This window comes from Pinus tabuliformis, chromosome 7 (genome assembly GCF_031772625.1).
Source record: "Pinus tabuliformis cultivar Carrire ecotype Pingquan chromosome 7, CPIR1, whole genome shotgun sequence".
Classification (NCBI taxonomy): domain Eukaryota; kingdom Viridiplantae; phylum Streptophyta; class Pinopsida; order Pinales; family Pinaceae; genus Pinus; species Pinus tabuliformis.
In genome coordinates, this window is record NC_142293.1 from 2,037,130,987 (window position 1) to 2,037,142,206 (window position 11,220).

Sequence of the window (11,220 nt, forward strand, 5' to 3'; positions counted from 1 at the left end):
GTATTGTAATGCGCCTTGGCTTCTCCACTGTACGAAGCTAGTACATCTCTTTGGAGGAGCAAGCGGAAGTCGTTGTAATGTTCCACTATTGGGGCTAGCAGGTTTACATAGATGTATTGTATGATTGTGACTTACACTTCTTTATATAATAAGAGCCAACACATTTTCATGCATATGTTGTTATTGTAGTTGGACTGCTCTGGTTGCTTTAATAATATGTATTGTTTAACTTACGTACTTGTGTATGAACTGATTCACATGTAATTATATGAATCTTGCTATTAATGTGTTGCTTATGTTGTTAATGTTGTCACTGTCCATGTCAAATGCTCTGTTAGACATCAAACAGACCTTTCACTTAAACCTTGTTATAACAATCGTCACAACTGTCTCGTAGAGATCCGTGAGTTTTGTACGTGTTATCTTACCTTGTATGATATGACTGTCGCATCCGAGTGGACTGCTCCATCAGAATCTATGCATGTCCTTTGTGTTGTGTGTTCTTAGCTGAGTTGCGACTGATCCCTTTCAACCTAGAACTCACCTTCAACACCTTCCCCCTTCAAAGTGTTGGAACCTCTCATACACCTTCCATGACTCACTCCAGTTTTGAACCTTTGCATATCTTTCATGGAGTCTTGCACTCTTCTTCCCCCGAGGTGTTTTTCGAATCGTGAAGATGTCTCCATCTCGGGGAAGATTTTCGATCTCTTTTCCACTCACACGTATGATGGTGAAGGCAAAGTGGCCTGGCATGAGCACTTATATAACTTTCTTTTCATGATTTATGAGGAAGATGAGTTTTCTGATGAACAGGCCGGTTTGTTGCTTGCATACACACTTCGCGAATCTCCATTTCGTTGGGTGCTCAACCTACCGGCTGACACCGTGCACTCATTTGAGCACTTATGTGATCTCATTGAAGACACGTTCTATCATTTTGATCCAGACTATCTTGAACAAAAATTGTTACAGCAATGGAGGGCTCCGCATGAATCCATTATTTATTTTTCGCAGCGCTTCCTTGACTTGTAATTTCAAGCTCTAAAGATCCAGATGAAATTTTCTTATCTTTGGGACTGGTTCGAGTATTGCCTTAATAAATTTGCCCATCCCAAGAGGAAGCTTGATATCAAGCCTCACTCAACATTCTTCATTGATGGAACTGCACAATATCATGTGGGAGCGGGCATTGTCTCAACTGACTATCCGCCTCCCTCATTCAGCAGCTCCAACACTACCCAGTGATGTTGAGGATCATGCTCACACACTTGTTCATCCTTGACACTCTCCCAACATCACTCCACTCAATTTTTGCGCAGATTTGGTTGTGATTCCTTCAATTTCTCATATGCATTCTTTTCTTCAACCTCCGTCTTCGCACCCGGGTGTTCCTTTGGATGATGTTTTCTTGTGTTCATCCATTCTGGACTCTTCACTTATTGTGAATGAGGAAAAACCCCCTGACAGAGTTTGTGTTGCACAACCAACATGTAGTGTCATTCATCAAGAATATGAGTGGGAGCTTGAGCATCAACATTCGGTGAAGGATGACTCCCTTCCGTCTGAGCCCCCTCCATCCTTTCCTAACATCGTTGGTGAACCTTCCATCCATGATTTTGCATGTGTGTCTTCATCTACGGTTGCACACATTGTTGATCTTTCGCAGGATACACCATATGTTAGCCCATCATCCAACAATGCAGAGGAGCAATCATTCATTGAAAATCCACTTGATCCTTCATTTGTTCTTTCTGGAAACGCAGAGGGTGAACATCCTTCCTTATCATCTACCCCTCTGTGTGATTCATCAAACCATGAGGATGTCGACCAACATCCTGAATTTTCTGATCTTGGTTGTCGTGATCTCTTCACCTCATCATCCAATCACGATGTTGATTCACTCATTGTTAATCTATATAAGCCATTGGTCTATGAAGATCCATCTATCAACGAAGTCGAAACCCCACAGACCGTCGAGGCACTTCAGCCTGAGTTGATGGTTATGTCAGGCCCTCATTGTCTTGAGGTTGGTTTCACTTCCGATCAGGAAATTGTTCAAACACTCAAGGCTCCTCATCACTCATATATATGCACTCAAGATCAATCCAACACTCAAATTTTACTTCCTCCACTCGAACTACATGATCCCATTGCTCATGCATTAGAGGAGTCTTACATTGCAAGCACTTATCCGCGACGCAAGTTATCTTTGTTTCTTTCATTTGCTTGCATGTCATAGTCAAGAGTGTGCTCATGCTTCAAAGTTGCATGTAGTGTCACACAGCACCATGATAAGTTCGCGGACTTCCCGTCATGCACACACACTCACGTATGTCCTATGGGCACTTTGAATCATGAAGTGTGGTTGTGTTCATTGTTATATATCTCTTGCTTGCTGGTTCACACCACTAGGTTGCTCACGGATGAAACCTTCACCAACATGGAGCTACCAATGCGTTGGTGGCTGCATTCGAAGTATCACTTCACGTGATTAGGCCCATGCGTCATTAGTGTAAGAGTAGGAGTAGTATTTGCTTTCAATTTTTTGCTTGCATGCTTGTTTGCTTGTTTGCTTGTTTGTTTTCTTGCTTGTTTGTTTACTTGCTTCGCTTTCATTTTTGCTTCTGCTCTTTATTTTCTTTGTTGATTGTTAGTTCATTCGCTTGTTTCATTCATAGGTTAGTTTTGAATGAAACCATGTATGACTCTTGAAGCGAGCTAGGTAAATTACTAGAGTGCTTGTACAGCTATCCCTACTTGGTTTCCCGTCATCTTGCCTCTGTGTAATGAGCTTGTCACTTTTAGTCCATGACACATCGAATTAAAATATGTATTGTTCGAAGTGATATTTGGTGAAATCACAATGCTTGGGCGCTAACTAGTGTCACCTTCTCTAGTCACTTGTTTTTGGGGTAACCCTTGTCAGCTCTGTCAAGTAGAGTAAGGTGAGGGGCAAAACCTTAACAGGCACGTCAGAGATACAATAAAATACTTCTCTGCTAGAACAACCTCCTCTGCTATCAATAAGTCGGATCCCTCTTTCGCCTTTGAAATGAATAAGTGTTATGCACAATGAAAATGAAAATGAAAAAATGAAAAGTCAAAAAAAAATGAAAAATGAATAAGGCGAAAGAAGAGAAAGGCTTCCTGCGCAGAGAGGTGATGCAAGTAACTCTGTTGGGTACTGACCAGGCTTGCTAGAATCGGAGCCATTCTTGTCCTCCTATGTGACTCCATCGGGGTACTATCCAGGCCTATTGGCAATGGAGCAACACTATAGATGAAATTAAGACTCTAACGACTATACTAATTGAAACAATTGTGTTGCCTTGGCTTGGAATTTGTGTCAATTGACCAAGGGTTGGGTAGATGCTACATCTTACAATCAAGTTAGTGTGAAACCAAGATAAGCTAAGAACTGAAAAATACTTTCAGAGATGTTAGACTTGCTTTTCACAAACAAGGTCTATGCAGAGAGTTGGAGTTCTACCAGTGTGTCGCCAAGTGTTGTAGCGGCTACAACCACCCTCCAAAAATTTTCCTTAACCTATTTTGGATCCTCCCTACCAACCTTACATATCATTTTGTCTTACTTCATCAAGTACTCAACATTTAGTGTTTTTCATGCACAAAGACAGCTTGTCGATCAGAGTTGATCCATTCCCCTCATAGGTTTCTCACCCGAACTTGGTCCAACTGTAGGTTGAGCAACTTCCCCTTAAAAATTGTGCATTTCTGGAGGGAAACCATCCTTCCCTCTAGGAATTGCGCAATCCTCTCTGACATCCTACTGGGCTCTAGGATTGCGCAGTCCTACCAGCCAACCCTCCTAGCGGGATTTGCACAAATTTTCCCAGCAACAGGTTGTTCAGCCTAGGATTTGTGCAAATCTAGGTAGCAGTCAACTTCTTTACCCAGAAATTGTGCAAATATCCTGGGTAACCAACCAAGCTCCAGCCATAAATGTGCAATTTTATCCAGCAGTCGAGCAGTCTCTTGCATCTGCAGCTGAGTTGATCGATCCCCTCCGGGACCGAGAAAAAAAGACTTGCATGCATGGGTTGCTTCTCCCAAGGCAGCATGCAAAGGCATCCATTGTTTCAGGGATCTATGCTTAGCAGTTAGAGGTTACACATAAGGAGCAATTCTGAAACCTCCCACCAAGTGTCGCTTCTCCTATATTTGTAGCATGTGTGTCACAACATCGATGTTATCAAAACTCATCAACCAGACGTTGCAGAGCTTATTCCTCACATCAACCTTGCATCTCTGACATCCCACATCACATCTAGGAGCAGTCGGCACATTCAGCTCAGTTGTTTTGGGGTAAACCCGCTTCCCATGCCTTGTGCTGCATTTATGTCGCTTTTTGTGTTTTCACTTGTGGGAGTATTGTTTGCTTGATTTCTTTGAATGATTGTTGTCATTTACATGTATACTAGCTTGTCCTAGCTCTGTTTCAATTTTCGTTGCTATCTCACTGTTGTCGCATGCATGAAGCTGTTTTGCATGAACATTCACCCAACCGGCGAACTGCGTCACCCACATGCATGTTGATATGTTTCTTGAATCTTTCATTCATGTTTTTCATAAATTGTTAATCACTTAGTGTCGACAGGAATTCACTGACTTACTTGCTTTCAATTGCTCGTCGGCGAGTCAGGCCAACCTTGGCCCTGGCTCTACCTTCACCAAGGCTGCATTGTGCAATATGGGAAAGGAAGGCTCACCTTCCTCTCTAGATTTGTGCATTCCTACCCAACACTGGCCTTCAGAACTGTTTTGCGCATTTATGGAGGACAGTGGCTACTTGGCCCAAGAAAATGCACAAATCTGTCCCTGAGCCAGTAATCCTTCGCAGCTGGAATTGCACATTGCACAATCCCAACAGTCAACAGTGTAGAATTTTGTAGAATTTTTCTACAAATCAACTAGCTCCGATACCATGTAGAATTTTCTCTACAATTCAACTAGCTCACTGATATCATGTAGAAATTTCACCTGCAGATCAAACTAATATATGCAATGTACTAAAGCATAATACTAGATCTAAATCTACCATAAACTTTGCGGAAGCTAATCAACCATGAGCAACATCAAGCATGAACACATATAACTGATAAGAAGGAATCAATCACACATAACACAGAAGAATTTATCTAGGGAAAGCCTCAGCCTAAAACCCCAACTTTGTATTATCATACATAGGATTTATACAAAGCCTTAGCTCTCACGTAGCTAGCCAGCTCTTAGTATAATCCTCACAGATGAAGGTGGAAATACATCAGGATTACACAAAGCCTTAGCTCTCACAGCTAGCTAGCTCTCAGTCCGATCCTCCTGGATGCTCACAGGCAATCAAAACTTTTGTTAAGCCTTCTCCTCTACCCTCCAAGCCTCCTATTTCCTTGCACATTTTCTCTTGGGTGATCCTCCTGTTACCAAGTGTAACACTGATCTCACACCCTATAAAACTGCACAATCCTCAAGGAACCTTAATCCTTCTGCTTGGATGATTTTCCTTTATAGGAAAAATCCATCCAACTGATAGTACATTGTCCCACATCTGATCTCACCTGGGTCTCTGACAGAACTGACATGCATCAGTTATCCATGAGTGAATACACAGTTATCTGAAAATAATAGTTGTCACATGCATGTAAGCATCAACAAACTATATCTCATTAATTTAACAACTTGTTAAATTAATCTAACTGAACTTGACTAAGTTAAACTAAGTCAATTGATCCTCTCAATATAGAACTCATCCTTAATTCTTCAATCAGTGGAGCAAATCAAGGACACATTCCCTAATTAGTGGAGAAATAATTGCATGTTCTCACAAATACTTCAAGTTTGCTTTTCCTTAACTAATTAACTCATGGAGAATTAATTAATTAATATTCCAAACTGCTGGTAAGACCAAATTCGAATTTACTTCGTATATATAGATCAGGGACTGTTATAAATAGGAAGGGACCTAGAAATGCTATTTTTAGAAGATGTTATTTTTAGCGGTTTCACCTCTCACTCAAGGTGGCCAAATTGCTCATTGGCCAAACTGCTATTTTTAGAAGTGCTATTTTTAGTAGTTCTATTTTTAGCACTTCCTAAATTTAGCATTTCTTGTTGCACACTTTTCAACAAATAGCTAGACTGGATTGTACATTGCACAGTTTCAACAACCCAGACTGTGCCTTGTGCAGTCTTGGTAGTCGGTCTCCCGGCCTCCCGCCCGAAATTGCGCAGACTTCATGATCATTCACCCAAGTATGTTGCAAGTTAGTTCTCATGTTCATTTTGGGTTTCGACTGACAAATTTCTTTCCATGAGTGTTTCCATGTCTCCAGGTATCCCAAGTGTTCATATGCCTCTCAGCAGTACAGGTACAATGGTTTCCAGGAGATCAGAGATGAGGACACCATTCATAGCACGCTTGGGGATGGATTCGATCAAGTGTCTATGAGCTTGCCTACTCATGAAGACATCAAGTTGGTTGTAGACAAGGAAATCAAGCAGCAGCACCATAGCGAACAACATCATGAACAATAGCTGAAGGAAGCATATCGAATGCCGTGAACACAACGAATGCAGCAAATGCAAGAGGTGGGTTGTTAACAATAGAGAGGCGGAACAAGGTTGCAAGCTCAAGCAGGTCCATTGATGTTGAAAACAACTTTGGAGACTCTGGCTATGGAGTGACGACGTGACATGAAGGTCGCGCGAAGGCAGAAGATGTAACAAAGAATTAGTTGCATGTGCTGAAGCAGAAACTCAGGAAGAACATGAAGTTGCACAGACAGACGAATGAGTTGCAGCAGGATCGGGAATAGCAATGGGTGCAACAAGCACTCGTGGATGAAACAGTGCCTGGACAAGTTAAAGATCCATCCTAGCAGCTGACATAGAGTAGACATGGTGAGCAGTGTTGTTGATCCCATGCAAGGGATTCAGTAGCATGCATGTCGTTAAAAACACACATGCAATCAAACCCATTCAACACACTCACTAATGTGAAGACAAGAAGCAAGTCCAACTGGGAATGAACATGTACTTCGGCAAGTCGACGCGCATGACCACCAACACACGCTTGAAGATTAGCATGGACACTATGCATCAGTGTGTTTCTGGTTAACCCGTACCCAAGAAGACCATGCGCATGTTAGTAGACGAGTTGGATGAAGGGTTTGAACCAATGCACTGATTGCAACAGAGGCAAGAGTTCGCTTCAGCAAGATCTCACCATGAGGTGCATGCACACCATCACAGACAACCAAGTTTGGCATCAGCTCACCACCTTCACCATCACAAGCATGTCAAAGAGTCGGTCTCACCACAATGGACCAAGTGTCAGTGATGTCTTTGTAAGGCTTTCTCAAGCGATGTTGTCTCACATGAGTACATGTGCATTGTAATGTTGAGTCATGTCAAGTCAAGTGTCAATAGTTAGATGTAACAGTCATAGAGTAGGTGAAGAGTCATGAGGGTAGTTGAACTGTCACAAAGGGGAATTTCACGGGTACCCCACCCTTTGCTATAATAGTCCCTCATAACTCATTGTATAGGCTTTTGGTTAGGCAAGCTTCTACTACGAATATTTTGAAGAAGGCTTGGACAATATTGTAACGCGGCTTGGCTTCTCCACTGCACGGAGCTAGTACATCTCTTTGGAGGAGCAAGTGAATGTGATTGTAACGTTCCACTATTGGGGCTAGCAGGTTTACATGGATGTATTGTATGATTGTGACTTACACTTCTTTATATAATAATAGCCAGCAAATTTTCATGCATATGTTGTTATTATAGTTGGACTACTCTGGTTGCTTCAATGATATGTGTTGTTTAACTTATGTACTTGTGTATGATCAGATTCACATGCAATTATATTAATCTTGTTGTTAAGGTGTTTCATATGTTGTTAATGTTTTCACCATCTGTGTCGACAGCTCTGCTTTAGATCAAACAGACCTTTCACTTGAACGTTGCTATAACAAGTGTCACACTCATCTCGGACTGATCCATGAGTGTTGTACGTGTTATCTTACCTTGTATGATGTGACTGCCGTATCCGAGTGGACTGCTCCAGTGAAAGTTGTGCATGTCCTTTGGGTTGTGTGTTCCTAGCCAAGTTGGGACTGATCCCTTTCAACCTAGAACTCACCTTCATTGCCTTCTCCCTTTGAAGTTTCAGAACCTCTCATACATCTTCCTTGACTCACTACATCAGTCACACCCTTGCTACTGAAAAAGCTATTCTACTTGCCTCTGTGCGACACTGCAGTCAAGGAATTACCTTACGACCCACTGCTAGGACTCCTACACCAAATAGTCAGGGGTCTAATTGGGACTTATTACCGGGGAGATACCCTTGACATGTTGGCAGGTCCAGCACCTTCAACATTTTTGGCGCTAGAAGGAGGGCCTGATGACAAGCTATGTCCTCTCATCCAGTTTTGAACCTTTGCATATCTCTCATGGAGCCTTGCACTATTCTTCCCTCGAGGTGTTTTTCGAATCGTGAAGATGTCTCCATCTCAGGAAAGCTTTTCGATCTCTGGTCCACTCAAACTTATGATGGTGAAGGTGAAGTGGCCTAGCCTGAGCACTTATATAACTTTATTTTCATGATTTATGAGGAAGATGAGTTTTCTGACGAATAGGCCGATTTGCTGCTTGCATACACACTTCGTGAATCTCCATTTCATTGGGTGTTCAGCCTACTAGCTAACACCATGCACTCATTTGAGCACTCATGTGATCTCATTGAAGACACATTCTATCATTTTGATCTAGACTATCTTGATCAGAAACTATTACAACAAGGAAAGGCTCCGCATGAATCCATTATTGATTTTTGGCAGCGTTTCCGTGACTTGTAGTTTCAAGCTCTGAAGAGCCAGATGAAATTTGCTTATCTTTGGGACCAATTTGAGTATTTCCTTAAGAAATATTCCTGTCCCAAGAGGAAGCTTGATATCAAGCCTCGCTCAACATTCTTCATTGATGGAACTGCACAATCTGATGTGGGAGCAGGCACTCTCTCAATAGATTGTCCACCTCCCTCTCATTCAGGAGCTCCACCACTGCCCAGTGATGTTGAGGATCATGCTCACACACCTGTTCATCGTTCAGACTCTCCCAAAATCACTCCACTCGATTTTCGTGCAGATTTGGTTGTGAGTCCTTCAAGTTCTCATATGCATTCTTTTCTTCGACCTCCGTCTTCGCACCCAGGTGTTCCTCTGGATGATGTTGTCTTGTGTTCGTCCATTCCGGACTCTTCACTTGTTGTGAAAGAGGAACAACCCACTGACGGAGTTTGTGTTGCACAACCAACATGCATATCATTCATGAATAGTGTGAGTGGGAGCTTGAGCATCAACACTCGGCGAAGGATGACTCCCTTCCATCTGAGCCCCCTCCATCCTTTCCTAACATCGTTGGTGAACATGCCATCCATGATTTTTCATGTGTATCTTCATCTATGAATGCACCCATTGTTGATCTTTCGCAGGACACATCGTATGTTAGCCCATCATCCAACAACGGAGAGGACAAATCATTCATTGAAAATCCACTTGATCCTTCATCTGCTCTTTCCGGAAATGTAGAGGGTGAACATCCTTACTTATCATCTACCCCTCTGTGTGATTCATCAAACCATGAGGATGCCGACCAACATCCTGAATTTTCTGATCTTGGTTATCGTGATCTCTTCACCTCATCATCTGATCACGATGTTGATTCACTCATTGTTAATCCATCTAAGCCACTAGTCTACGAAGATCCATCTATCAATGAAGTCGAAACCCCACAGACCGTCAAGGCACTTCAGCCCGAGCTGATGGTTATGTCAGGCCCTCGCTGTCTTGAGGTTGGTTTCACTTTCGATCAGGAAATTGTTCAAACACTCAAGGCTCCTCATCACTCATCTGTATGCACTCAAGATCAATCCAACACTTAGATTTTACTTCCTCCACTCGAACTACATGATCACATTTCTCATGCATTGGAGGAGTCTTACATTGCAAGCACTCGTGCGTGACACATCTTTGTTTATTTCGTTTGCTTTCATGTCACAATCAAGAGTGTGCTTATGCTTCAAAGTTGCACATAGTGTCACATAGCACCATGATGAGTCTGCGGACTACCGTCATGCACATGCACTCACTTATGTCCCATGGGCACTTTGAATCACAAAATGTGGTTGTCTTCATTGTTATATCTTTCTTGCTTGCTAGTTCGAACCATTAGGTTGCTCGTGGAAAAAGCCTTCACCAACATGGGTCTACCAATGCGCCGGTGGGTGCATTGGAAGTATCACTTCATGTGATCAGGCCCATGTACCTTTAGTGTAGGAGTAGGAGTAGTGTTTGCTTTCAGTTGTTTTCTTGCATGCTTGTTTTCTTACGTGCTTTGTTTGCTTGTTTTTTTGCTTCTTTTTTGTTTACTTGCTTCGTTTTCATTTTTTCTTCCACTCTTGCGTTGCTTTGTTGATTATTAGCTCATTCGCTTGTTTCATTCATAGGTTAGTTTTGCATGAAACCATGTATGACTCTTGAAGCGAGTTGGGTAAAGTAAAATAGGGCTTGTACAGCTATCATTACATGGTTACCAGCCATCTTGCCTCTGTATAATGAGCTTGTTACTTTTAGTCCATGATACATCAAAGGAAAATACGTACTGTTCGAAGTAAACCTTGGTGAAATCACAATGCTTGCGCGCTAACTAGTGTCACCTTCTCTAGTCGGTTGTTTTTGGGTTAACCCTTGTCAGCTCAGTAAAGTAGAGTAAGGTGAGGGGGGAAACCTGAATAGGCACGTCAGAGATACAATAAACTACTTCTCTGCTGGAACAACCTCCTCTGCTCTCAATTAGTCAGGATCCCTCTTCCACCTTTAAAATGAATAAGTGCTATGCACAGTGAAAATGAAAATTAAAAAATGAAAAGTCAAAAAAAAAAATGAAAAATGAATAAGGCGAAAGAAGAGAAAGGCTTCTTGCACAGGGACGTGTTGCAAGTAACTCTGTCGGGGTACTGACTAGGCTCGTTGGTAGCGGATCCATGCTTGTGTTCCTATGTGACTCCATCGGGGTACTATCCAGGCCTGCTAGCAGTGAAGCAACACCAGAGATGAAACTAAGACTCTGACGACTATACTGCTTGTGCACCTATATACCCCTCAACCCCGATTGAAACAATTGTGTTTCCTTGGC